This window comes from Lathyrus oleraceus, chromosome 7, assembly GCF_024323335.1.
Source record: "Lathyrus oleraceus cultivar Zhongwan6 chromosome 7, CAAS_Psat_ZW6_1.0, whole genome shotgun sequence".
Lineage (NCBI taxonomy): Eukaryota > Viridiplantae > Streptophyta > Magnoliopsida > Fabales > Fabaceae > Lathyrus > Lathyrus oleraceus.
The window spans coordinates 299,442,656-299,467,877 of NC_066585.1; positions in this window are offsets into that span (position 1 = coordinate 299,442,656).

The window sequence follows — 25,222 nt, forward strand, 5'->3', positions numbered from 1 at the left end:
AATTTGTGGCGGATTTCTCGGTTGTAGCAGGTTCTTGAGAACCAACAATGGATAAAGCTATGCATATGTCATAGGAATTAGGTCGAAAGATACCTTCTTCCTCTCAAAAGTTTGTTGTTGATGATTGTCGGTATTGTTGTTGTTGTAGGTGTTTGTTCGTTGATGTGGTTGTTGTTGTTGACGTTGTTGTTGTTGAATTGATGTTGATTGATTTGCTGAGAAAACGAGAATTACTGAAGATACTTGATGATGGTGGTGACGAGGTGGTTGACTTCTTCTAATTTGAGGCCTCCTCTGCCTCCCACTGGAAATTGCGTTTGTTTCACTGTCCTTCTTCTTACTGAAACTGATGCCATATCTTTTGCTGGATGATACCTCCTCCTTTGACAACCGTCCCTCACCGACACCTTCTTCTAGCCTCATCCCCATGTTTACCATCTCGGTAAAATCACTGGGGGCACTGGCGATCATCTTATCATAATAAAATGAGCTAAGGGTCTTCAGAAAAATCTTGGTCATCTTCTTTTCCTCTAAAGGAGGGTTGATCTGAGCAGCGAGTTCTCTCCACCTCTGCACACACTCCTTAAACGTTTCCTTGTCCTTCTGAAACAGTGATCTCAACTGATCTCGGTCCAGAGCCATATCAACATTGTACTTGTACTACTTAACAAATGCTTCACCCAAATCATTGAAAGTGTGAATGCTCGCACTATCCAACCCCATATACCATCTTAGCACGGCGTCGGTCAGACTGTCTTGAAAGTAGTGGATTAACAGCTGATCATTGTTTGTTTAGGTAGACATCTTGCGAGCATACATCACCAAATGACTGAGCGTACATGTGTTCCCTTTGTATTTTTCAAAGTCAGGCACTTTGAACTTCACCGGACTCTTCACATTCGGCACCAGACATAATTCAACAACACTCTTCCCAAAAAGGTCCTTACCTCTCAAAGTATTCAACTCCTTGTATAACTCAAGAAATTGATCTTTCATCTCATCCATTTTCTCATAAACGTCCAGGCCCTCAGATGGCTTGGAATGATAAATGGTGTCTTCCACACGAGGTAAGGTATGCACGACAGGCGGTGGCACAGACATGATCGGGCTAGATGCCGGCATGGAAGCAAATATGGACGCAAAGCCCTTAGGCATGAAGTTTGGCAGCATTCCCCACGGGAATCCGGCAGGCATAGCTGGAGAAAACTGAGTGGCAGGCACAGTTGAAGTAGAAACCTCTAAAATGACAGTCCTTTGAGGAGGAGGAGTTGCAGGCGTTAGAGAAGACTTATTTTGAGCAGCTAGAACAGACTCCATCATGGCAGTCAGACGAGCGATCTCATCTTTCAAATATCTATTCTCTTGCTCAAGATGTTCCATAATTCTGGCGTGATTGGCGCGAGTATTGTATCGATGAGTCAGCTTGGCTGAAGCACAGAAGAAATACCAATGAGACATCTGGAGAAAGAGAAACTTGCTTATGCAAATGATGCATGAAATGCAATGCTTGTTTATTTTTATTTTCAAGGAACTTACTATATTATTTGCACACATATATATATATATATATATATATATATATATATATATATATATATATATATATATATATATATATATATATATATATATATATATATATATATATATAAACAAGTTTAACAATTTGATATGACCATACAAAATCTCTTTTTATTTATATAATTGGAAGGATCACACTGAGTACAATTTCAGAAATCAAATGAAAAATACAAGAGAAAAGGATACTAGTCATCCTAAGGATCCCTAACAACAATGTCAGAAGATCTGGCTGCAGGTGCATACTTCCTTCGAATGCGTCGAATCTCGGTCTCAAAAGAAGCCTTCATCTGAGTCTTCTCGAGGACGAGCTGATCAACAATCTTCTTCCAAGCAACGGAAGGCTGAGGCATGCTAGAAGATGAAACCTCTGGCACTCTCTGTCCCTTTGTCACTCGGTCTTCAAGTAATTCAATAAGTGCATCCTTGTCCTTAGACTCCAACTGCAACTCCTCATGCTTTTTGCTTAAAGCATGGAAACTCTCTTCCCACATGTCCTTCTCTCGCTTCATCTTGGCGAGTGCGTCTTCCAACTCCTCTACATCTTGGTTAGGGAGAGTTAATGGCTCATCCACAACCATAGACATAGGTCTCTCACAAGGATAAGGCATCTTCAACTCCAAAGCTCTCTTCTTCATCCAAAGAGTGTAAGCCTCCAAAGCTACACAATTGCGTGGATCAAGCTCGGATCTTCCTTTCCTATGCACCTTATGCCAAGCATGCACAATCTTCTGCTTCAAATCTTGGGGATCTTTACCCTCTTGATAGAAAAGACCTTCTAACAACATGTTATTAGGTTTGTCTCTCATGGGGAACCCAAGTTGACGACGAGCCAAAGCAGGGTTGTAGTTAATTCCTCTTTGTGTACCAATGAGAGGTACATTAGAGAATTCACCATAACAATCAATAATCTCCAAACTGCTCAAAGAAGGATCATACCAAACTATATCATCATTAGTGAGAGACATAAGTCTCTGAGACCACCGTAGACATTGTTTGTTCTCCACGAAAGCATGTGTCTGAGGCAAGTGTGAAATAAACCACTTGTATAGAAGAGGAATACAACAGACAATAGTTCCACCACCCTTAGAAATCCTTAGAAGCAAAGAGAAGTACATATCACCCAACAAAGTAGGCACAGGATTCCCAATCAAGAAGATTTTAATGGCGTTAACATCGACAAAACCGTCAATGTTAGGGAACAAAGCTAATCCATAAATGAGCAACATAAAGATAGCTTCAAAAGCGTCCACACTACTGGCTCAAGCGAAGGCAGTAGCTTTCTTGATGAGGAAATCATATGGAAACCCAAACAATCCTCCTTTCTTCATCCAATGAGCCTTTATCTCAGACTTCTTCAAGTGAAGAGCTTCAGCAATAAGATGAGATCTGGGAATCTCTTCCAATCCACTAAAACGCACCTTGCTAGAAACTGGTATTCCCAAGAGATGGGCATACTCCTCCAACATAGGCGCAAACTGATAATCAGGAAAAGTGAAGCAACAGTAGAGAGGGTCGTAGAACTGCACCAACACACTCAGAAGTCCTTCAACCACATCAGCAAACAAGATAGATAAAATCTTCCCATGACGTTGTTCGAAGTCCAAGGGATCTAATACAAAAGATGCTAGCTTCCTTAACTCTTTCAAGTCGGGATATCTGAAACATTACTTCTTAGTGTTCCTTCGTCCATAATCTATGGTCTGAAAATATTTGCAAATAACACCTCAGTTCCTTGAAATTTTCGTGTGATGAATGTCATGATGTGCATGAATGCATGAATACAACAATCACAAATAAGGGATCACACATAAGGAAAACAAACAAAGGTCAAGGGATGAATTAAGTCATTGTCAAGATCAACCATCCATTTTGGTGGATTATGGTTTACACCTTATCAACACCCAAGTTCCATTGATATTGACAAGACTTGATTGGATCAACCAAGAATCAAGGGTTTGCTGTAAGTCACGAGCATGGAGTCTGGGTAAGAACTATCCCAAAGGAGTGAACTAAGGACAACAACCTATAGATCATGTTCTAAAAAGTTCCCAGAGTCTTAATTCCATCTATCGGATATTACAGGTTAAGATGACTGACTCATCGACCCATAATATTCTCAAGAGAAACTCGTCTAAGTGTAGTATCGCGTGATAATTATTGTTAAGTCTACACTTGAATAGCCTCCGCACTACGTCCTAAATAGGCCAAGTGGGGTTAAAGGTTCTACGGTCATCAGCTTCTCGGACCCCAAATTAGAGATAGTAATGCCTAACCACAAATACTTATGTGACATTTCCAAATCCAAAAGGGTCTCTACTGAGCAGATGGATCTCAAGCCAACTTGTTAAGGACTACTCCACACAAGTCAAACATGACTATACCATCCTCCTATCTTAATTGCACTCAAGTTCGGGTTAGAATTTATCTCACCACTCAGAGATCACCAAACACAACAAGCAGATCATATCACACAAACAAATATACATACATCAATTATACAATTATATACACACAAAAAAGTAGGCTAAACCCACTGGAGACTAGTCCCCATCAGAGTCGCCACTTCATTTCTGTAGCGGTAAATTCATGATCATCAAGCTATGGATAAGCAAGACATCAAATAACAAGAGTCGCCACCGCACTTTTATTGTTTCCAAGGGAAAAGGGAAAAGTACGAACAAAACCCACAAATAAGAAGTTTTAAAATCAAAACTAATAAAATGCCAGAGATTACAGGTAAGGGGGTTGGTTACACAAAGGGAAGGTGTTAGCACCCAAAATGTCTTAGGTACTCATAGGGAGCCCTTTCTTGTGCGCATATGTATTTTGTACAAAATGATGTTTACAAACAAATAGAATGGTGGACGATAGAAGAATTCATTAATTATATTTTTGTGTTTGACAAGACCTTCGGACTTGTGCCTACGTACCAACATAAAAATGAGGGATCAAAACCTTGTAGTTCGTGATACAAATTTCAAAATGGATGCATTGCTTTTAACAAAAATTAGGTTTGAAAGTCACGAAGGCCTAGAAAATGGTTTGAATGAGTTAGTTATTTTTTGCTTTCGAAAATTTTAAGTCAAATATAGTTAAGTTTATTTATAAGTTTGATTTAAGAAAAGAAGTTTGAAAAGGCAATGGCATAAGGCCAAAGTTTCTAATTTGCAAAGGGTCTAAGTTGAGAAAAAAAACAAGTACAAATAAAGAAGTTTTTAAAAGGAGAGAGAGATTTTGAAATTAAAGAGATGGAGAGGAGATGAAGAGGCTAATCCTAAGCACAAAATTAAAAGTTAAGAGTTGAAAAGATCTGACCAATGGGCTGCAATCCAATAGACAAGAATGTCATATAGAAACCCAAATCCCCTTGGACATTAGAATCAAGCCATAAACAAAGCACACAATATTAACTTGAAGAGCAAGGCATCCAATAAAGATAGCCACATCCAAGCTTAACCCTTCCATGATCTTCTTCAAATTTGCCCATGTATTATATGAATTCCACAATGCTACAAGTCACAGGTTCAAAATAACAGCTTCACAATGATCATGTTGCAGATGAACTCAAATGGATCTTTCAAGGATGTATCAGATGAAGTTTCAGATTACAAGCACTTGGTTACATGAAAGTTGGCATTGGCCAAGTCCTTTGCATATGGAGTGTTGCCTAAATTCTAAGTCCAATTGTCTCAAATCAAACCAACAATCCACACAAGATGTTTTTTAGGGTTTTTGTTCTTATTATGTACATTAATGGCCAAAGACCAAACAACACAATATACACAAGCAAAATATATCACAAAATATGGTCCAAATGGACAAAGTGAAAATGACATTAACATAAACAATTAGAATGGTATGAATAATGACAAATGAATAGGACTTAAAAGTAAAGTGCATTAAAGTAAATAACTTGAAAGTAAATGTTAGTTGTTAATGAGTTAGAGGTTAGTATTGCTTTTGCTTTTTTTTCATTTAAGTCATTCTTTGGAGAACACTCAACCCACTTATCACAAGCATGGATCCTTGAACCAAGACATCTTCCAAAGGAAGGAAAAAAGGCCAAGTTTCCACAAAATACCATGAAAGAGGGGAGATTTACAATCTCAATAACTAGAATGCTATGCCTTTTGTGTTAAAAATTTAGCGCTATGTTAAGCAATCGTAATTGGACTTATGTAGAAGTCACAACTATTTGAGGTCGGGCAATAGAATTTTGGTGCTAATGCATGTTAGATGTAACACCCTTCTAAAATACCCCAATAATCAATTAAAACAACAAAATATAAATCAGAGTAGGTATGCAATTTCAGGGTGTCACACTTGACACTTCACACCAATCATCAGAATAACTTGTCATGCTCATTTATTAATCAAAATAAAACATTGCACAATTCGCAGCGGATAGAAATCTAACAACATTCGAACCATGTAACACATTACATGTAAAATTGTTCAACAACCAACCATGAAAACAAAGTAAAACATCCCGTCCCGATGTTACATATACCAGAGCATGACTCACTAAGGAACTACACTAGACTCCAAGCACTAGCTTCTACTCAATCACTACTCGTTACCTGAAACATAGTTGTAAGGGTGAGTTCCTCAATCGATATAATAAGCATTATAAAATATCATGTAATGTTAAGTAAATTAACACATTCATCACCCTAATCATATCACACATTCAGCAACGGCAACATCAACTCATAATCATACTCAACTCAAACACAAAACACACGTATAATATTGGAATACATCCATTCATATTATACGCCATACATTCATTATGAAATGAGACTCCATGCATGCGGTACCGACTATTCGTGAACACATAGTTCAACCTCACCGATCAAACCCAGATACGGCTACCAAGCTCACTAGTCCCACTCATTTGAGACCTAGTGACTCACTCACTAATTCCTCACCATGGGAATTAGCTACCACCATAAAGGCCATACTATGCACGCTAAATCACCTAGCATGCAAACATTAACAACAATCCACAATGGACATATGCTCACACTCTAAGCCATAAACAGTCCATCCACAATTGCATACATAATAGATACATTCACAGCATTATGCATACCATCATACATCATCAGCATATTTATCACAGAATCATATCATGTCATGCCAAATAATAAATCACAGTATTAGCACACTCTACTAATACCTATACTGCTCAAAACAACGGGGAATGATCCCTACTATATCATACATCAACTAAATTACATCACTCAGCTGAAACGACCAAAACTGCACAACAACAGCTCAGAAAAAAATCAAACTTCTGCCCATACGCGTATGCCTCATGCCCATACGCGTATGGCACATTTCCTAGCCAAGCCCATACGCGTATGGCATGTCTCATACGCGTATGATACGCGTACCACTTCTCCCATACGCGTACCAACAGAGACAAAACTACGTTAGAACCATCATCTTCTTCATTCATACGCGTATGGCCTCACCCCATACGCGTACCACTCACAGGCTACGCGTAAGTACACGCGTATGGCGCGTATCAGCACCATTCTCCTTCCCTCCAGGCCATCTCATACGCGTATGGCCTAGTGTCATACGCGTATGACCAGAACCAAAATTCCAGATCTGCTATGGGTTTTTCTCTGCTACGAGATTTCTCAAATCCAACCTCCCATAGTCCAATTTTTTTCACAGCAATCGTTCATATTATCTAACACAGATCATATCCATTCAATTTCACAAATTTCTAACCTTATTACATCTAATTCCTACGAATTTTCTTCAATTATAAACCCATATTTCATTCATCCATAAGTTCACAAATTGCAGCATGCATCATCCTAATTAGGGTCAATCCAATGGCTTATTACTACCCATTGCATGTTAATCCATAATACCCATTAAACGACGATAAACCCCCCTTACCTGAGTTAATCCGGCAAATCCTTTAACTTCAAGCTTTTCCCTTCTTCAACCCTTTTTCTCTTGCTCTTCCTCTTTGCCCTTTTTCCACTTTTCAGTCGCTTCTCTCCTTTCACGTGAAAAAAACCCTTTTTACTAAATGAGACTCTTTACCGATTCCAACAATCGTTCCAATTTCAACTTTATTATTCCAATAATAATAATCCAATAATATTCCAATTATTTAATTAAATTAATAAATATACTAATAATAATATATATGAAGGGTTTATCTTTTATTTTGAAAAATAATACCCTCTCATTCATATTATCATCATAATATACTATTAAACTTAAATTAAATAATTATCATATTTTATCGGGGTGTTACATTAGAGACATAGTATAATGGACTATACTCATGAAACATACCACACACAAAAAGAATATGCAAAATAGGTGGCCTAATCTCATCCATACTTATGTTGATTTTCAATCAACTAGCTTAGGACATTGAGATATCATAGAACCATGACATGAATTCATAAAGAAGGGGAATAAGATGAAGAGGGGGGGGAATAGATCAAAACTCAAATTGGATAAATGAGGACTTTTACCAAATTAAGATCACTCATTCATTTTGGGAGATGGAATGTACATTCCATCAATCCCCTAAATCCAATGATCTTAACCTAACAAAGTCAAATCAACTTTGACCAAGGCCCAACAACACAAGTCAAACTCATACAAACAATCAAAATGGCTCAACACAAATTATTTGACATTTATTCAATTTAAAAATACTAAAAATAATGTATTAAATTAAATATGGTTTGTAAAATTCCTAAAATCTCATCAAAACACCAAAGAAATGGCCATGAGATTTATCATAGGTCAAACAAGGTCAAAGGACCTTAGAGAAAAAAATTCAGAATTTTTAGAAATTTAAAAGTATATTTGAACAACTAAAAATATTCACAAAATCAATTAAATCATGAAAAATATTAATAATGATCCAAAAAATAATTTTAATTCAAAATATGAAAGATGATTTTATTTAAAAAAATTGGTGAAACTCTCATATTTTTTGGATCAATATTAAAATTAATATGAATTAATGAAAATCAAAAGAATAAAATGAAAATCAGAAAATACAAAAAAAACGTGGACCACTTGATCTCTCTCATTAATTGAGGTGGCATATCAAGTGGTCATTAGCGTGCTTTCCACCATGGACTTAAGTCAATGCGCCACAGGGATGATAATCAAAACCAACACGTGAGATTAAAACAATTTGAATTGATCATGTGGCTCAGAACCTGTCCAACACATCACCGCCGCTAAACCTCTGGTCACCTTCTCAGGCGAACCTCGTCGGACTGGTTTAGTCATCACTATCACATAAATGAAAAAGGAGGACATGATCTGAAAGAAAAAATGGTGTAGAGCACGAATCTGACCTTAATTTTAACTAACTCCACGTATATAGAAAGATATGAGGAGTTGAATTTTGAGGTGTGTCAACTGAGTTGCTTCGATTTGACCTCAAAGCAACTCAATCTTCTTGCCTACATTGGTAAGACTTCAGACAACCAAAGATCCAAGAGAATTGATGAGACCTGAGTGAGAATCGAAGAGAAGAAAATTTCTGGAAAATACCTTCAATGTTGTGTAGAACTTGATCTTGCTTGCTTCAATCCTTGCTTGATCACACTCAGGAAACTTGAAGAAGTGGTTTGGAAATGGAACAAAGTTTTGGATCTTGTAGTTTTTGGATCTTGTAGGTTTTCCTTTGAATTGTGAGGATTTTAAAAGAAGGGGTAAAGCTGGCGCGCAAGGGATCCTCCAAATGAGCTCAGAGGGCCTGTATTTATAGCAATTGGGAATGTTATTTGCACACTTGAATTTTCTTCCAAATTTTGCAATGTCATGCACATGCTTGCATGGGTGTGTATAGGCCCATTAAGCAATCCATTTTGGTCCAAATGCATTTAATATGAAGTTGAAATGAAGGTTGAATGGCAAGGCAATGCTATGTGATGTTTTGAACAATTGATCTTTCCACATGATGCAGACCTATTAAGACCATACGGAACCCTAGCAACCCTTGTCCAAAATCGATGAAATAGGACTCTTTGGAAAGCTAAGATCAAGGGGAACAACTATTATGTTGAACACTTTTCCATTTGGAGCTTGGATCAAGATGAATTTTGAGGTGGAAGTTTGGAAATTTCAACATGTTAAAAAATTTTCTAAGTGTCAAGCCATATACCTCAATGTTCCATCTTACTAAACTTTTTATGTGAGCTCCAAATGAGAAACGTGTCTTCATCAAAGTTGTAGATATTTCAAAGACCTTAAAATGGTCACCAATTTCATGTCATTTAGATTTAGAATGATAGAATTATGCATTTTTGAAGTTGAGGAAAATAACTTGTTCAATGGTATAGGTCAAAAATGACCTATAATGTATCCTCATATCACATGCTCATAAAAGTTGAATTAGCTTCCACTCCAAACATCAAAGTTGAATTAGACATCTTGAATTTGATTTTTCAACTTGTAAATCTTTCATATCATAAAAATTGAGTAAGTTATGGCCTTGGGAAATTGACTTTCAAATTAGGGTTTAGACAAAATGACCTATAATGTTTCAACATATAAAATGACTTTCCAAGAAAAATTATCTCTAGACTTAAACATGAAAGTTCTTTGAAATGTCATGTAGAGTAACTTTTCTCTTGGAATCATTTCCATATGGTGAAAAGTGTAGGATATAGGGTCTAGGGAGACCTAGTTTTGATCAAATGAATTTATCTGGCCAACCATCATCAACCAACTTGCTATCATGAAATTCTATTGACTTTTTAGGCTCATGGTAGATAGTATATGCATAAGATGATGAATTTTGAAGTGTCCCATGAGAAACTTGATCAATTGGTGAGGAAGCTTGTTGAAGAAGTTACACAAGATACCCAGATGAACTAGGGTTTCCAAGGCAAACCAACTCCAAACTCTTGAAGAATACTTGATCAAAATAACATGTAGAGATCATGGGGGCTCATATATGATGCTTAGAGACTTTGTGGATCATTCCTTGGTTGTGCTATTTGTAGCCATGAGGGTCTTAAACCCTAGATATGAACTTGATAGATCAAATGAGGATCATGCCCTTCCTACAAAAGAGTTAGGCAAATGCAAAGACATATTTTTGGTGTTTTGGTTAGTAAAAAATGATAATATACAAGTATGATACAATCACATAGTGTTTGGTGATCTCTCCTAAAACAAACCCAATGAAAAAGGGGTAAGCAGGATGCTAAGGTATGATCCCAATGCTAATGTGTATGATAAGATTGCATGAGGGATCTTAGGGTCAAAATTGGGATCTTACAGATCTTCTGTGATGCAGTTTATGGTGGCTTGTTGTGGAGCTTCAAACTTTGCAGGGTCAGTTGAATGAATTTGCACGATTTGCATAAGGTCAAATGGTTAGCGTGTTTAGACTGTTAGAACAAATTACTGTTATGTTTTAGATCCCAAGTGTGCTGGCTTTGTATTTCGCAGGGGTTTTGTTTTTAGTCTGTTGAAAAACTGTAGTAATGTTAGTCACTTTGTTTCTATTACTGTTAGTGTAGTTAAATTAATTACTTGAAACTTGAGATGTTACTTGGCTTGGTTCTAATTTTGCATATGATGTAGTTATTCATTGTGTTATATTATGTTATGCCTTGTAAAAAATTATGTTTGTGTGCTATGATAAATAAGTTATGGTTTGAAATGTTAGGGTGTTTAAAAATTAACTCAAAGAGAAAACTGTTGGATGTTTAATAGAAATTCGGTTAGTTAAGTTAGCTTTTCTGCTAGGTGTTGCTTCTGTTAGATGGTGTAGCAGCATTCCAATACTATCATGTTAATTTGTTGTGTTTTTGATTGGTTTTGGATAACATAATATACTGAATTGACGGAAGGTAGGAATTTTGATTTCACAGGATTAAGCATTGTTATGAACTGATTGAGGCTAGTTGCGGGGTCACAAATGTTGGAGCTGTTACGAAGGCAATTGATTCTTGTTATCCCTCACAGCGAGAATACAGAGTTCATTGAAGTCAAAAATGTTATTGGCATGGCAATTATGAACACACCATGGCATGGTGGTTTGGTGTATGAAGTAAAATGTTTAGAAATTAAATGAATAAGTGTGATTCGAATGATCTATTATGATTATGTAAATATTAATGTAATTGAAATGGTTTAGGATGGAAAGAGAATTTTAATCATGTTTTAATTATCGTTTGGAATGTAATGATTCATGGTTTTGGAAATTGGAATCAGTTTGTTAATTTGAATTTGGTTAACTCTATATCAAATGTATTCTTTTTGTGTAATTTTGGTTTGTAATGTTGTAAGGTAATGAATGATATTAAGGGATAGTAATGAGCTAGTTTGTAATGGAAGTTTTGGAAAGCTATTCATGGCAATGGTTGGAATGGATTGAATGGATTGTTTATTGGAAGTAATAATTGAATGTAAATTATGGACAAATTAATGGCATTGAATAAAATTATGAGGAAAAAATTGAATTGTTCATAGAATTTGAATGTTTGAAGAATTGAATGGAAAGTTAATTTAAATGATACTTATAAAGTGTGTGCTTGAATGTAGGACACAAGGACTAATCATAAGTCGAGTTCAAAAGTTACTAACAATAATGGATATAACAATGATGTAAGTCGAAAGGGCATAGATAATGATCAATGTTACCAAAGTCGAGACAATATGGACTTAGGACTGGATGGTTGACTTTGGTCAACTAGTTGACCAAAAAGTCAAAAGTTGACCAAAGTCAACCGTAAGCTAGAAACTAAGGATTTCTTGTGTAAAATGGGTTAGTAACAAATGCACTAAAGACCTGAATCAAAGACCAAGGACTAATGATTTTAAAGGCACCATACAAATGGGTCAAGATTAAACCCTGAACCAAATGACAAATCAAGGACCCAAAAAGCCAATGCACTAATGCGAACATGAATCCAAGACTATGAATCTTGAAATCACCATATGGATGGTTGTCTACACCAACCTTGAACCAGATGCCATCCCAAGCAAGAAGACATGTGAGCCAAGAGACTCTTCCCCAATGAATTAGGATTTCATACATATTCAAGGAAGAATGAATACCCAAAGATAAGAACTAGGGTTTTCTCCCATATGATAAACCACACTCCATTATTCAAACAACCTAATTTGAAACAACCAATATCTTTGAATCTAGTGATGTTTGTATTAACATGAATGCATGGTGCATATGGATGAAGCATGGATGGGTACAAATGAATCTTTAAGCTAATAGATTGAGTGTAAAGATGGGATGGGGAGGGAAAATTTTGGGGTACGACAACGTCAACTAATCATGATGTGAACATGTTCTCCTTCATTTAATGCAATCAATGATGGCTTTTTTTAAATTGCAAACGACAGTGGCACGTGTAGGTAATATGCATAGTTTCGCAAATTCCTGAGGGGTTTAGAGTTCCCCTATAAGAAGGATTTTTCTATTTCATTTTACTTTCTACAACATTGCTCGAGCCATCCTGTAGCGGTAAATTCATGATCATCAAGCTATGGATAAACTTAACATCAATTAAACTAGAGTCACCACCGCATTTTTATTGTTTTCAAAGGAAAAGGGAAAAGTACGAATAAAACCCAAAGATAAGAAGTTTTCAAATCAAAACTAATAAAATGCCAGAGATTACAGGTAAGAGGGTTGGTTACACATAGGTAAGGTGTTAGCACCCAAAGTGTCCTAGGCACTCCTAGGGAGCCCTTTTTTATGTGCGCATATGTGTTTGGTATAAAAGATGTTGGAGAAAAATAGAGTGTGGGGATGAGAAAAGAATTCATTAATTATATTTTTGTGTTTGATAAGACCTTCGGACTTATGCCTACGTACCAATATAAAAATGAGGGATCAAAACCTCATAGTTCGTGGTAAAGATTTCAAATAAGTTGGTGAATTGTTTTTAACCAAAGTTTAATAAGAAAAGGTACAAAGGGCCAAAAGTTTGAATGGAGTTGTTAGTTCTTTTTGTCTTTTGAAATTTTAAGTCAATATGATTAAGTTTATTTACAAATTTGATTTAAGAAAGAGTTTGAAAATTCAATGGCATAAGGCCAAAGTTTCTAATCATTAAAACAAAATCTAAGTTTGAAATCACAAGCAAAGAAGTTTTTGAAAAGGGGGGGAGATTTTGAAATTTAAGAAGTGGGAGGAGATGAAGAGGTTATCGTAAGCAAAAATTTAAAAGTTAAGGGTTGAAAAGATCTGACCAATGGGGTGCAATCCAACTGACAAGAATGTCATATAGAAACCCATTTTTCTTTGGACTTTTATCAAGCAATAATCAATAAGCAATGAGCAATATCCAGACATCATGAAGGTCAAGGCATCAAATAAAGATAGTCACATCCAAACAAGCAATTCCAATAGCTAGCAATCTTCATTATCTTCCCATGTATCAAATGAAATATTCCTTGATCAACTCAGAGCAAAGCATCAGACACAAGATCAAAATAACAATTAAGCACAAAGACAGAGTAACCGATGAACCCAAGAAATTCCCAAGGCTTGTATCAGATGAAGGCATAATTCACAATAGCTCAGTCCCATAATGTTGGCATTAGCTAAGTCCTTTTTGCACAGGGAACGTTGCATAATCCTAAGTCCAAGAGTTCATATCAAGTTCAACAGTCCACCAAATGTTTTTTAGGGTTGTTAGTACCTTAAGATTGGCATTAATTTTGTAAAACAAATAATGTAATCACCTCTGTTGTTTTAATATGTTGGGTTGAAGAAATTCAACATCTGGACCAACATGTCATGTAAGATGTCACGACATCGGCACTGTGACATCTCACATGTGTATAAAACTGAATCAGTTAATTCTGGTTTGGTTTGTGATTAATTAGGAGATCTGGTGAATATCCTAACTCCTGTGTGGAGATCTTGAATATTCAATCAGAAGATTTGGTAAATATATTTGGTGAATATACAGTTCCCAAATATGGAGATCTTTTAGGAAATAAAAGATTGAAGACCTTGATTGTAGCAGAAGAATTCTGCCAGCTCTGTAACAGCAAAGGAGAAGCTTGCTGCGATTTCTGAAGGCCCAAATCCAGTTGGGTGGTTAGGTTATAAATAGCAGATTGTAACCTAGGTTTTGTAAGCCTCAAACAATGTAAAAATTAGGGGTGTGTGTGAGGTAAACCTCCCAACATGTGGGAAGGTTACCATGTGTTTCTCAGTGCTCGAAGGCATGAGATTATTTGTAACTCAAAACCTGTAGGTAAGAGTTTGTTATGTTCTTGAACGAAGTTGTGAAGCATGTTCAAGTTGTTTAAGCATTACATGGTATTTGTAGTGATAGGAATGGAAATTGGAGGTTTCTATCTAGGAGTGCCTAGGTATAGATTGCATTGGGTAGGGATTAAGTGAAGAGTTGTAAACGGGGGAGTTTAACTCTGAATTAATACTGCTAATAGTGGATCTTCTTCCTGGCTTGGTATGCCCCCAGAGTAGGTGATGTTGCACCGAACTGGGTTAACAATTACCTGTGTTTTTACCTTCTGCACGTTATAATTTTTCTGTTATAAAATAAGGTAAACCTGTAATGCTGTAACAGGTGATGTTCAAATCAATATTGAGACATCATGCTGATAACTGTGCAGGCTCAACAGAAGTAAGTGCTATGGTTGATCTCTGCTGTGTCTTTGTACCAGATGGACAAAACTGGGTGCTCTTCCATACTATGGTGATATAGTAGCAGATGCCGTGACATCTGCGAATGTGTGCTTATCAGTACTGGAATTTAATTTGTATAAATGTCTTGCTGTATTAGTAACATTGTTGGATCAGATGTCATGACTTCGTGTAGAACATCTGAACTCTGACTATACCAGAATTTCAATTGGTATCAGAGCAGGCATCCTGTTCTGTTTCTGGATGAGATCCATGGGTGATACTTTCTGGTATCTTGCAGGGAGTTATGTTAGTATTGATGCTGGAACCTGTGGAAGGTTCTGTGATTTCCCTGAATAGTCCCTTGAAGTAGATGGATGGACTATTCATGACAGGAACTGTGTGTACCTATCTCTGGAGGTTGGCAATTGGCCTTTGTGTGGGACAGCTCTGCTAGTATTGAATCATATTCAATCTTGGTATGATCTTGGAGGCTGATCTGGAGAAGTGTGTGTTCATAGGTTGAGTTGTATTATGATTTCCGCTGCATAATACCTGGCAAAACTCAAACTCTGATGTAGTTTCCCCTCATGTGGATGAAAGGCTGTTGTATTCAAGATTTCATCATAATCTACTGAAGATGTCAAAGATACATGAGTCTCCTCAAGTCCACTCATCATGACGTTCTCACTTCAGGATTGTAAGAATCACCTGATCACTGATTCTTTTACTCTCTTGGGTAGTGTATATGAAGACCTTGAAGACTTTCAAGGAGGGTTTTGTTCCAAGGAGGTGGAACTAATGTTCTATGTGATGTTAGAACATGTTGTTCAACAAGTATGCAGCTACTGGTTGAAGAGCAGATGTGTTTAGGTGTCAAACAAAGGGATACTTTTGTTTGGAACCTACTCCTGGCCTGGAAGAGGAGACATCTGTGTGTGCTAAGTTGACAAGGGTAGGGTCAAATGTATGTGTGCTCAAGAAGGTCACTTTTAGACGTCTGATCTCTAGAAGTGAAGCTGGTTGAGATGTGACATGGCGCAATTTCCTGCTGTCTGTCTTATCCCTATAAGATTGATCAGGATTGGATAGTTGTTCCCTGAAGTACTATGTTGTGTTGGAAGGCAAGTCCCCTGGATGGTAGAAGTCAATACTGGGGTAACCTAATTGATATTTTATTTGAGAGGATTGGGACCATGAATCTAGTTATTCAAACACCACGCTCATAAGTGACAGTTCTTTCAAGGAGTGAGACTATGAAGATTCAGAGATTGGTTGAGGTAGTATGCTCAGGCAACGCATAACTACTATTGATGGGTGTTATTTTCTTTCACCAGTACTTATGGTCAGCTGAAGTCTGATTGGTGTGATTGGAGTATGTATAGGTATAACTCATAGAGTTAATTGCCACCGATAGGGGTGATGTATGTCATGTTGAGACATTTGTGTACAATGCATGGATATTGGTGTGAAGTTTCCATGATTGTTAATTTGAGGGGGAGTTTTGGTTAACCTCCTCACGTTTAGTCAGCCTAGGGTCTGGTTAGCTGTTGACCTGTGTCACATGGGTTCTGGTTGTTGGGTGACACATTTGCAAGGTAGGATTCATCCCTCTCTTTCCTAAGGGTGAATTTAATCTGGAAAGATTCTCAAAACTGTTGAGGTGCTTGCAAGCAGAAGATGTTGACACAAGAAGAGTATTCTCAAAGTATTCTTATTGTGGAAGTATCTGAAAGGAAAATTGGGAAAGGATTTAAGATCAATGTCTACTTGTGCCAAGTACAAGTATTTAATTGATTATCCTTGGAACTCAAGATAACTGATGTTTTTAAAAGATGTTGGAACATCCTGTCTTCAAGACCCTGTACAGAATCACAGGAAGGATAGTACATTGGTTTATGATCTATCACTTTGGTGGAAGCAAAAGCATATGATCTCTGAAAAGGTTTCCTGGCAAGAAACATGTTCAGCCTTGATGTGTACGAAAAGAAGAAAACATCATAGTCTTGATGGTGGTTACTTGGATCAGTTTACTTCTGATCTAGGTAAGGAAGTGCATTGGCTAATGCACACTGTGGAGTTAAGAATAAGTGGCAGCATTCTTAACATCATGGAAACAGCCTTATCTTAGGAAGTGGAATCCTTGGTATAGCTGTAGGGAGAGTTTTTAACTGGTCCTTCTGAAGACTCATGCATCAGAGTGTCTGATGTCTTTGGAGAAGAAGCAGGGATTCATCAAGGTGTGAGCTTGGATGACTTAACTGCAAACCTGCAGGATGGAGGTTGTTTACTCAAACTTGGTTCCACAATCAAGTCTATGAGAACATTGAACTCTTGTTCTGTGAAGGGAGGAAGTTCTTTCAAGTGGCAGAAGAAGGAGCTGAATTCAACAGCTAGATGTCAAAACACAATGTTGTGACATTTGGTTCAACATCAGATTCTTAGTTGGTGAAGTGGCACATCAACTTGAGATAGAAGGGTCTACAGGGTTGTAGATTGGATACTTCAAAAAGATCGTTCTCGTTGCAGTTCTTTGGAGTTGCTGGATGGAGAGGATGCTACATGGCCATGTCTTAGAAAATCTAAGTTTTGTTCAACATGTAGCTTGAAGATTCAAGACTCACTTGGAAGGTCAGAATATCTTTGGGAGAAGTCTGATAAACGTGGAAAGGTCAAAAGAATGGCATTTGACTTTTTCATATGAGGATTCATGAAGGAGGTAGCCAACCAGTGGCATTTCGTCTATCTCAGAAGTGAGTTCAAAGAATCAAGATAATATACATATGGCAACTGATTATTCTTGAGGATAGTCTGAGACAAGTTACTTTTGAGCATAAAAGTAGTAAGTTGAAGACAAAAGGAGGTGTTTTCTAGTCATCTCTTGGAGCTTGTGGAAGGAGTTTTGAGCTATATATGGAAGACTATCTCTTGTAATGGGATGAGCATGTATATGTCCTAATTTGTGTCTGGTTAATGACTCAATGATAGCTGAAGATTATCAGTTGGTGTTATGTTGTGAAGGATGTCCTAACTCATGTTAGAACATTTTGTGAAGTGGTTTTCTGTTCTGGTTGGAAGAGAGATTGGCATAGAGTATGGATGTGTTCATCCAAGAGGGTTGAACAAAGGGTGTGCTCTTGAAGACATGAAGATGCGTCTTATGTTTTCCATTCATCAAGTGGTCTGGATTCTCTTTGAATCAGGAAGTTTGTGAAGGTCCAACCTTGGGGTGTTGGATATGTTCATGTGTGTTCTCCATGTTTCAAGAGGAGAGTTGGTTGTTCATGATAGGGGAAGTTCTGTCTTTGCACTGCAAGCAATCATCAAGCTTGTGGTCTATGTGTTCTCAGATAACAAGGTATGGAACCTTGTTAGTTAGTGGGATATTGTGGTGTGTGTCAAGGCTGAGTGAGCAGAAGAATGTCTGACCGGGTGTCATGACATTGCCTTGAACAATATTGTTATTTCCTTCTGAAACTTACAGTCATAAGGAAATATGGATGGGGTGTGTCTCATTATGTTATATTAGAATGAGCCTGTGTATTACAGTTGTGTGGAACAGGTGTTGGAGTTTCTGTTATTTGATGTATGCACAGATTTAGGGGGAGAAGGAATACCCTGGTGCATTTGTGTGTCTTACTAGTTGCATCCATAACTAGTAATTCTGATTGTTGCACAGATTTAGGGGGAGGAGAAGTACCCTTGTGCATGTGTGTATTACTAGTAGCCATAGCTAGTAATTGTTTTGCTTCTGCTGCTGATTAAACTACTGTTATGTGGTTTAACTGCTGATAGTTTGCCTTGTGAACAAAAAGGACAGAGTATTCACAAGATGTCATATGTGATGTCTTAACATAAGATATCCTATGTACCTGCTGGAAGTTATATAAGGAAATATGGATGTGTGGTGCCAGATGTCAAGCTACCATTGGAGGTGAGAAAGTGGCTTTAGAAAATGGTGATAGGGAGGATATATGAAGAACACAGACAAAAGAAGTATCAAATGTTAAGACATAGCTTGTAACGTGTCTGACAGCATTTATGGAATAGTCTTGGAACTACTGTTTCTGGAAACAGTCAAGAGCTGTAAAAGGTATTCAAAGATTGTCTGGGATATTGGTGGTGATTCTCTGACTGATTCTCAGCAAATATGGATGGATCTTGACCAAGCATTTACTCCTACCGTTAATTCCTAAGCATGGTATGGCCTATTTAAAGGATGTATCAGCACTCCTCTTCTCACAAGAGCGACATTTCATTCCCTCTAAACCATGGGGTTTGTTAAGATCTGGGCATACTGCTCCTGGATCTGGTTTTGTGAAGGTGTCATTTGTAAATGTTTAGCTAAAAAGGGGGAGAGAAACATTGTCCTGAGGATGCACCAGAAACAAGCAATATCTGGTAGCAAGGAGAAGATGGATTCAGACACAAAAGTCACTAACTGGGTATATCAGTTGTGTCTTATGATCTGAGTTAAGAAGACAGTTGTGTCTTGTGATCTGAGTTACATTATCTATGTACTCAGCATTACATATTCTTCAGGAAGCCCTACTGTTGAGGGGAAGGGTTGTGGTGGAGCTGATCCTTGTACATCTTCTTCCTCATGTACACCAACAGTGGTGGTGGCATTGGGGCTGTCAAAGACAAAGAGGAAGTGCAGACCCATATTGGGTTATTTGTTTTAGCTAAAATTTGCCAAAGGGGGAGATTGTTAGTACCTTAAGATTGGCATTAATTTTGTAAAACAAATAATGTAATCACCTCTGTTGTTTTAATATGTCGGGTTGAAGAAGTTCAACATCTGGACCAACATGTCATGTAAGATGTCACGACATCGGGACTGTGACACTCACATGGGTATAAAACTGAATTAGTTAATTCTGGTTTGGTTTGTGATTAATTAGGAGATCTGGTGAATATCCTAACTCCTGTGTGGAGATCTTGAAGATTCAATCAGAAGATTTGGTAAATATATTTGGTGAATATACAGTTCCCAAATATGGAGATCTTTTAGGAAATAAAAGATTGAAGACCTTGATTGTAGCAGAAGAATTCTGCCAGCTCTGTAACAGCAAAGGAGAAGCTTGCTGCGATTTCTGAAGGCCCAAATCCAGTTGGGTGGTTAGGTTATAAATAGCAGATTGTAACTTAGGTTTTGTAAGCCTCAAACAATGTAAAAATTAGGGGTGTGTGTAAGGTAAACCTCCCAACCTGTGGGAAGGTTACCATGCGTTTCTCAGTGCTCGAAGGCATGAGATTATTTGTAACTCAAAACCTGTAGGTAAGAGTTTGTTATGTTCTTGAACGAAGCTGTGAAGCATGTTCAAGTTGTTTAAGCATTACATGGTATTTGTAGTGATAGGAATGGAAACTGGAGGTTTCTATCTAGGATTGCCTAGGTATTGATTGCATTGGGTAGGGATTAAGTGAAGAGTTGTAAACGGGGGAGTTTAACTCTGAATTAATACTGCTAATAGTGGATCTTCTTCCTGGCTTGGTATGCCCCCAGAGTAGGTGATGTTGCACCGAACTGGGTTAACAATTACTTGTGTTTTTACCTTCTGCACGTTATAATTTTGTCTGTTACAAAATAAGGTAAACCTGTAATGCTGTAACAGGTGATGTTCAAATCAATGTTGAGACATCATGCTGATAACTGTGCAGGCTCAACAGAAGTAAGTGCTGTGGTTGATCTCTGCTGTGTCTTTGTACCAGATGGATAAAACTGGGTGTTCTTCCATACTATGGTGATATAGTAGCAGATGTCGTGACATCTGTGAATGTGTGCTTATCAGTACTGGAATTTAATTTGTATAAATGTCTTGTTGTATTAGTAACATTGTTGGATCAGATGTCATGACTTCGTGTAGAACATCTAAACTCTGACTATACCAGAATTTCAAGGATTTTTGTTGTTATTAGGTATTTAAGGTCCTAAGACCACAAACAAAACCAAAACACACACACACAATATATATATATATATATATATATATATATATATATATATATATATATATATATATATATATATATATATATATATATATATATATATATATATATATATATATATATATATATATATATATATATATATATAATCACAAGATATGGCTCAAATGAGCAAAGTGAAAATGACATAAACAAAAACAAGTTATATGAAATGTAAATGACAATGAATGATAAATGACTGAAATTTAAATTGCATAAAGTAAATGACTTAATAGCAAAGCAATATTAACAAGAGTTAGTCAAATGTTAGTAAAAGTTAGTCAATTGTTAATGGTGATTTTTAATTGATTAAGTCACTCTTTGGAGAACACTCGACCATTTATTCACAAGTATGAATCCTTAAACCAAGACATCTTCCACGAGAAGGGCTCCAACTTGGATAATTCAACAAGTATGCCACTAGCTCCCATGAAAGGAAAAAAGGTCAAGTCTCCACACAATGCCATGAAGAATGGGAGACTTACAATCTCACTTACTGGAATGTTATGCCTTGAGGGTCAAATTTAGCTCTATGTTAAGCAATTGTAATTGGACTTATATATAATTGGAATGTTATGCCTTGAGGGTCAAATTTAGGCACTAATGCATGTTAGAGATTTGGTATGAAGAATCAAACTCTTAAAATATACCACACACTAAAAGAAAAAAAGATCAAAAGGGAGGGACTTATCTCAGTCACACTTATATTGATTAATCTGACACAAGGTCATTGATGAATCAATTAGCCTTTAGACATTAGAGATTTCATGGGTCAAATGATGGAATAGGGAAGAATAGGGATGAAGATGAAGGGGGGAGGGGAGATAGAAACACAAATTGATCATGGGAGGAATTTCATCAAGTCAAAACCATCCATTCATTTTGGGAGATGAAATGTACATTTCATCAATCCCCTAAATTCAATGGTTTTGATCCAACAAAAGTCAAATCAACCTTGACCACAAACATCACAAGACCATAAAAATGGGTCAACAACATTTTTAATCAATTAAAACTCAATTTAAAAATAAAGTAAATACATTTTAATTTGGTCAAAACCTAAAATCCCTTCAAAACACCAAATAAATGGCCAAGGGATTTATCCTAGGTCAAACAAGGTCAAAGGAATTGAGATAAAAAAATCCATAATTTTTAAAAAGTCAGAAGTATTTTTAAACAATTAAAAATATGCACAAAAACATTTAATTCATAAAAGATATCAAAATTAATCCAAAAAATAGTTTTAGTTCAGAATATGGAAGAGGAAAATATTTAAAGATTTTTGGTGAAAGTCCCATATTTTTTGGATTAAAAGTGAAATTTCTATGAATTAAATAAAATAAGTGGATTAAATGGGAATTTAGAAAATACAAAAAAAACAATGGCCATCAGATCTCCCTCATTAATTGAGGTGGCAGATCTGATGGCAGAGCGCGTGCGTTCCACAATGGTCCTTAATCAATGCGCAGCAGGATTTGTAATCACAAGGAAAGGCTAAGATTAAAACATGGGATAATGATCAAAGGGTTTTTGACATGCCAACACACCATCGGAGCTAAGGCTCTGGTCATCTTCTCTGGTGGACCTCACCAAACTGGTCCACCATCAACTCAATGAAAAATGAAAAACAAGGACACCATTCTAAAGGAAAAATGCCCAAGAGCTCAAATCTGATATCCATTTCTTCCAATTCCAAGTATATTGAAAGATACATGGATTTGAAATTTGAGGTTCATGATCTGAGTTGCTTCAATTTAACCTCAAAGCAACTCAATCTTGTTGTCTACATTTGTAGGACTTCAGCCAACCAAAAATCAAAGAGAATGGTGAAAAATTGAGAGATAAACAGAGAGATAAAGTTTCTAAAAAGTCACCTTTGAGTAGCTTGAATCTGACTTGATCTTGCTTCCAATTGGCCTTGGCTCGAATCCAGAAGCTTGCAGGAAGTGAATTAGATCACAAAAGGGATTGGATTCTTGGAGTTTCAATCTCAAAATAGAAGAAGATTTGAAACTTGATTTCAAGTGAAATCTTCAAGTTTATCCTTTAATGGAGGTTAGGGAGGCAATGGTTCAAAGCTTAGGAAAGCAGGGATCCTCTTTCTGATCATAATGGCCCTGTATTTATGGTGTATCAAGTTAATTTTCACACACTTTGAAAATTTTCCAATTTTAGCAACTTTGATGCATGGATGCATGAGAAATGATTTTGACCTAAGGAATGATGCAATCCAACTCCAATTCATGCATATTGAGTACTGAAACCATAACAAGTAGCATGCAATAGGAATAATTCAAATCTTGCCAAAACAAATCTATGAAAGGAACCATGAGCAAGTCCCTCAATCTTGTTCCAAATGAGGTGATCTTGGACTTTTTGGAAAGGTGAGATCAAGGGTAACAACTTGCATGCTGAAAACTTTTTCATTTGAATCTTGGATCATGATGAGTTTTGAGGTGGAAGTTTTGAAAATCAAAACATAATTGTAATTTTTCTAAGTACCAAGTCAAATGTTCACTTCTTCCACCTTGAATAACTTTTGCTATGAGCTTTAAATGGAAAAAGTCCCTTCATCAAAGTTGTAGCTCTTTCAAACCTCTTAATTTTTTGTCACAAATTTAACCTCATTTGGATTTTGCATGAAGGAGTTATGCATTTTAGAAGTTGAGGAAAATTGCTTGTTCAAATGCAATGGCCCACAATGACTTATAATATTTCCTCTTGGCACATGCCCTTGCAAGTTGAATTTGAAATTTCTAAAATAATTAAAGTTGGAGAGAATATCTTGAAATTGATCATGAAACTTATATGTACTTCTGTCATACCCCAAAATTTGCCCGTTAATTTCTCAAGACACTTTCCCATTTATTTTTCAAGACATTAAAGGAACAAAGGTCCAGCACACAGGTTACCAAATCTAGGAGATGACCTGAATTGAACCCTTTGCTAGGCGAGCAACCCTTCGCTAGGCGAAGCCCACGCTTCAGCCCTCGCTCCAGCGAGTCTGGATGAGTTTGCTACTGGAATGCTCGCTACCTGCTCGCTAGATGCTCGCCTAGCGAGTAAGTACTAGCTATGCTTTCACCCAAGTCTGGGGGTGTTCGCTAGAGCCTCGCTAAGTGCTCGCCTAGCGAGCCCTTCGCTACCTCACTCGCCTAGCGAGCTCACGAAATACCAGAAAATTTTGGGCTTAATTCTGAGCCCACCAAGACAATTATTATAAATACCAGAACTTCATTCAGAAGAGGGAGACGGGGAAGGACACACATAGATAGACGGAGACAGAAAGAGGAGTAGAAAATCCTAACAGAGACATCCGGAACGACGGAGAAAACCCTGGAGGCTAACTAAGAGAATTCAGAGTAACCTTCGGATACCCTGAAGGAAACTCATCTGCACAAAGGTTACCTCCGCTCACTCAATCTGGTACAAACCCTAATCAGGTATGCATGAATGTGTTAAACCATATCTTGAATGTTAAATCATATAATTTCTGCAATGGATACCATAGGGTTTGGGGTTTCTGAAATCGCATTGTTATCGAAGAAGAACCCAGAACCCGTAAGCGTTCGCTAGCACCTCGCTAAGCGAACATGTAGCGAGGGTTCGCCAAGCCTTCGCTAGGCGAGGCAGTAGCGAATTTGACAGTAGCTGATTTTCCTGCTTGCACTCTAATCTGTCCTGTATTTGCTTGACATGTTTTGTATTGCAATTATGCATTATTTACTTGACACTATTACTGCTGTGATTCCTTTGTTCGGTGCAACTCTCGATTGCACCATAGCTTGGTATTCTAACCTGTTTGTTGAATTTTTGTGAGGGCTCACATACTCCTGGAGTGATACCTTTCTAGGTATTCCACTTTATTTGTGGGATACCACCGTTGAGATTTATTCTAATTACTTTACTGATCATATTGCCTTCGAATATATGACCTTGGCCCTCTCTTTGTTGCCTTATGATATGACGGTCATGTCCCGCGAATGTGGGGATACACTTAGCAAAGACCCT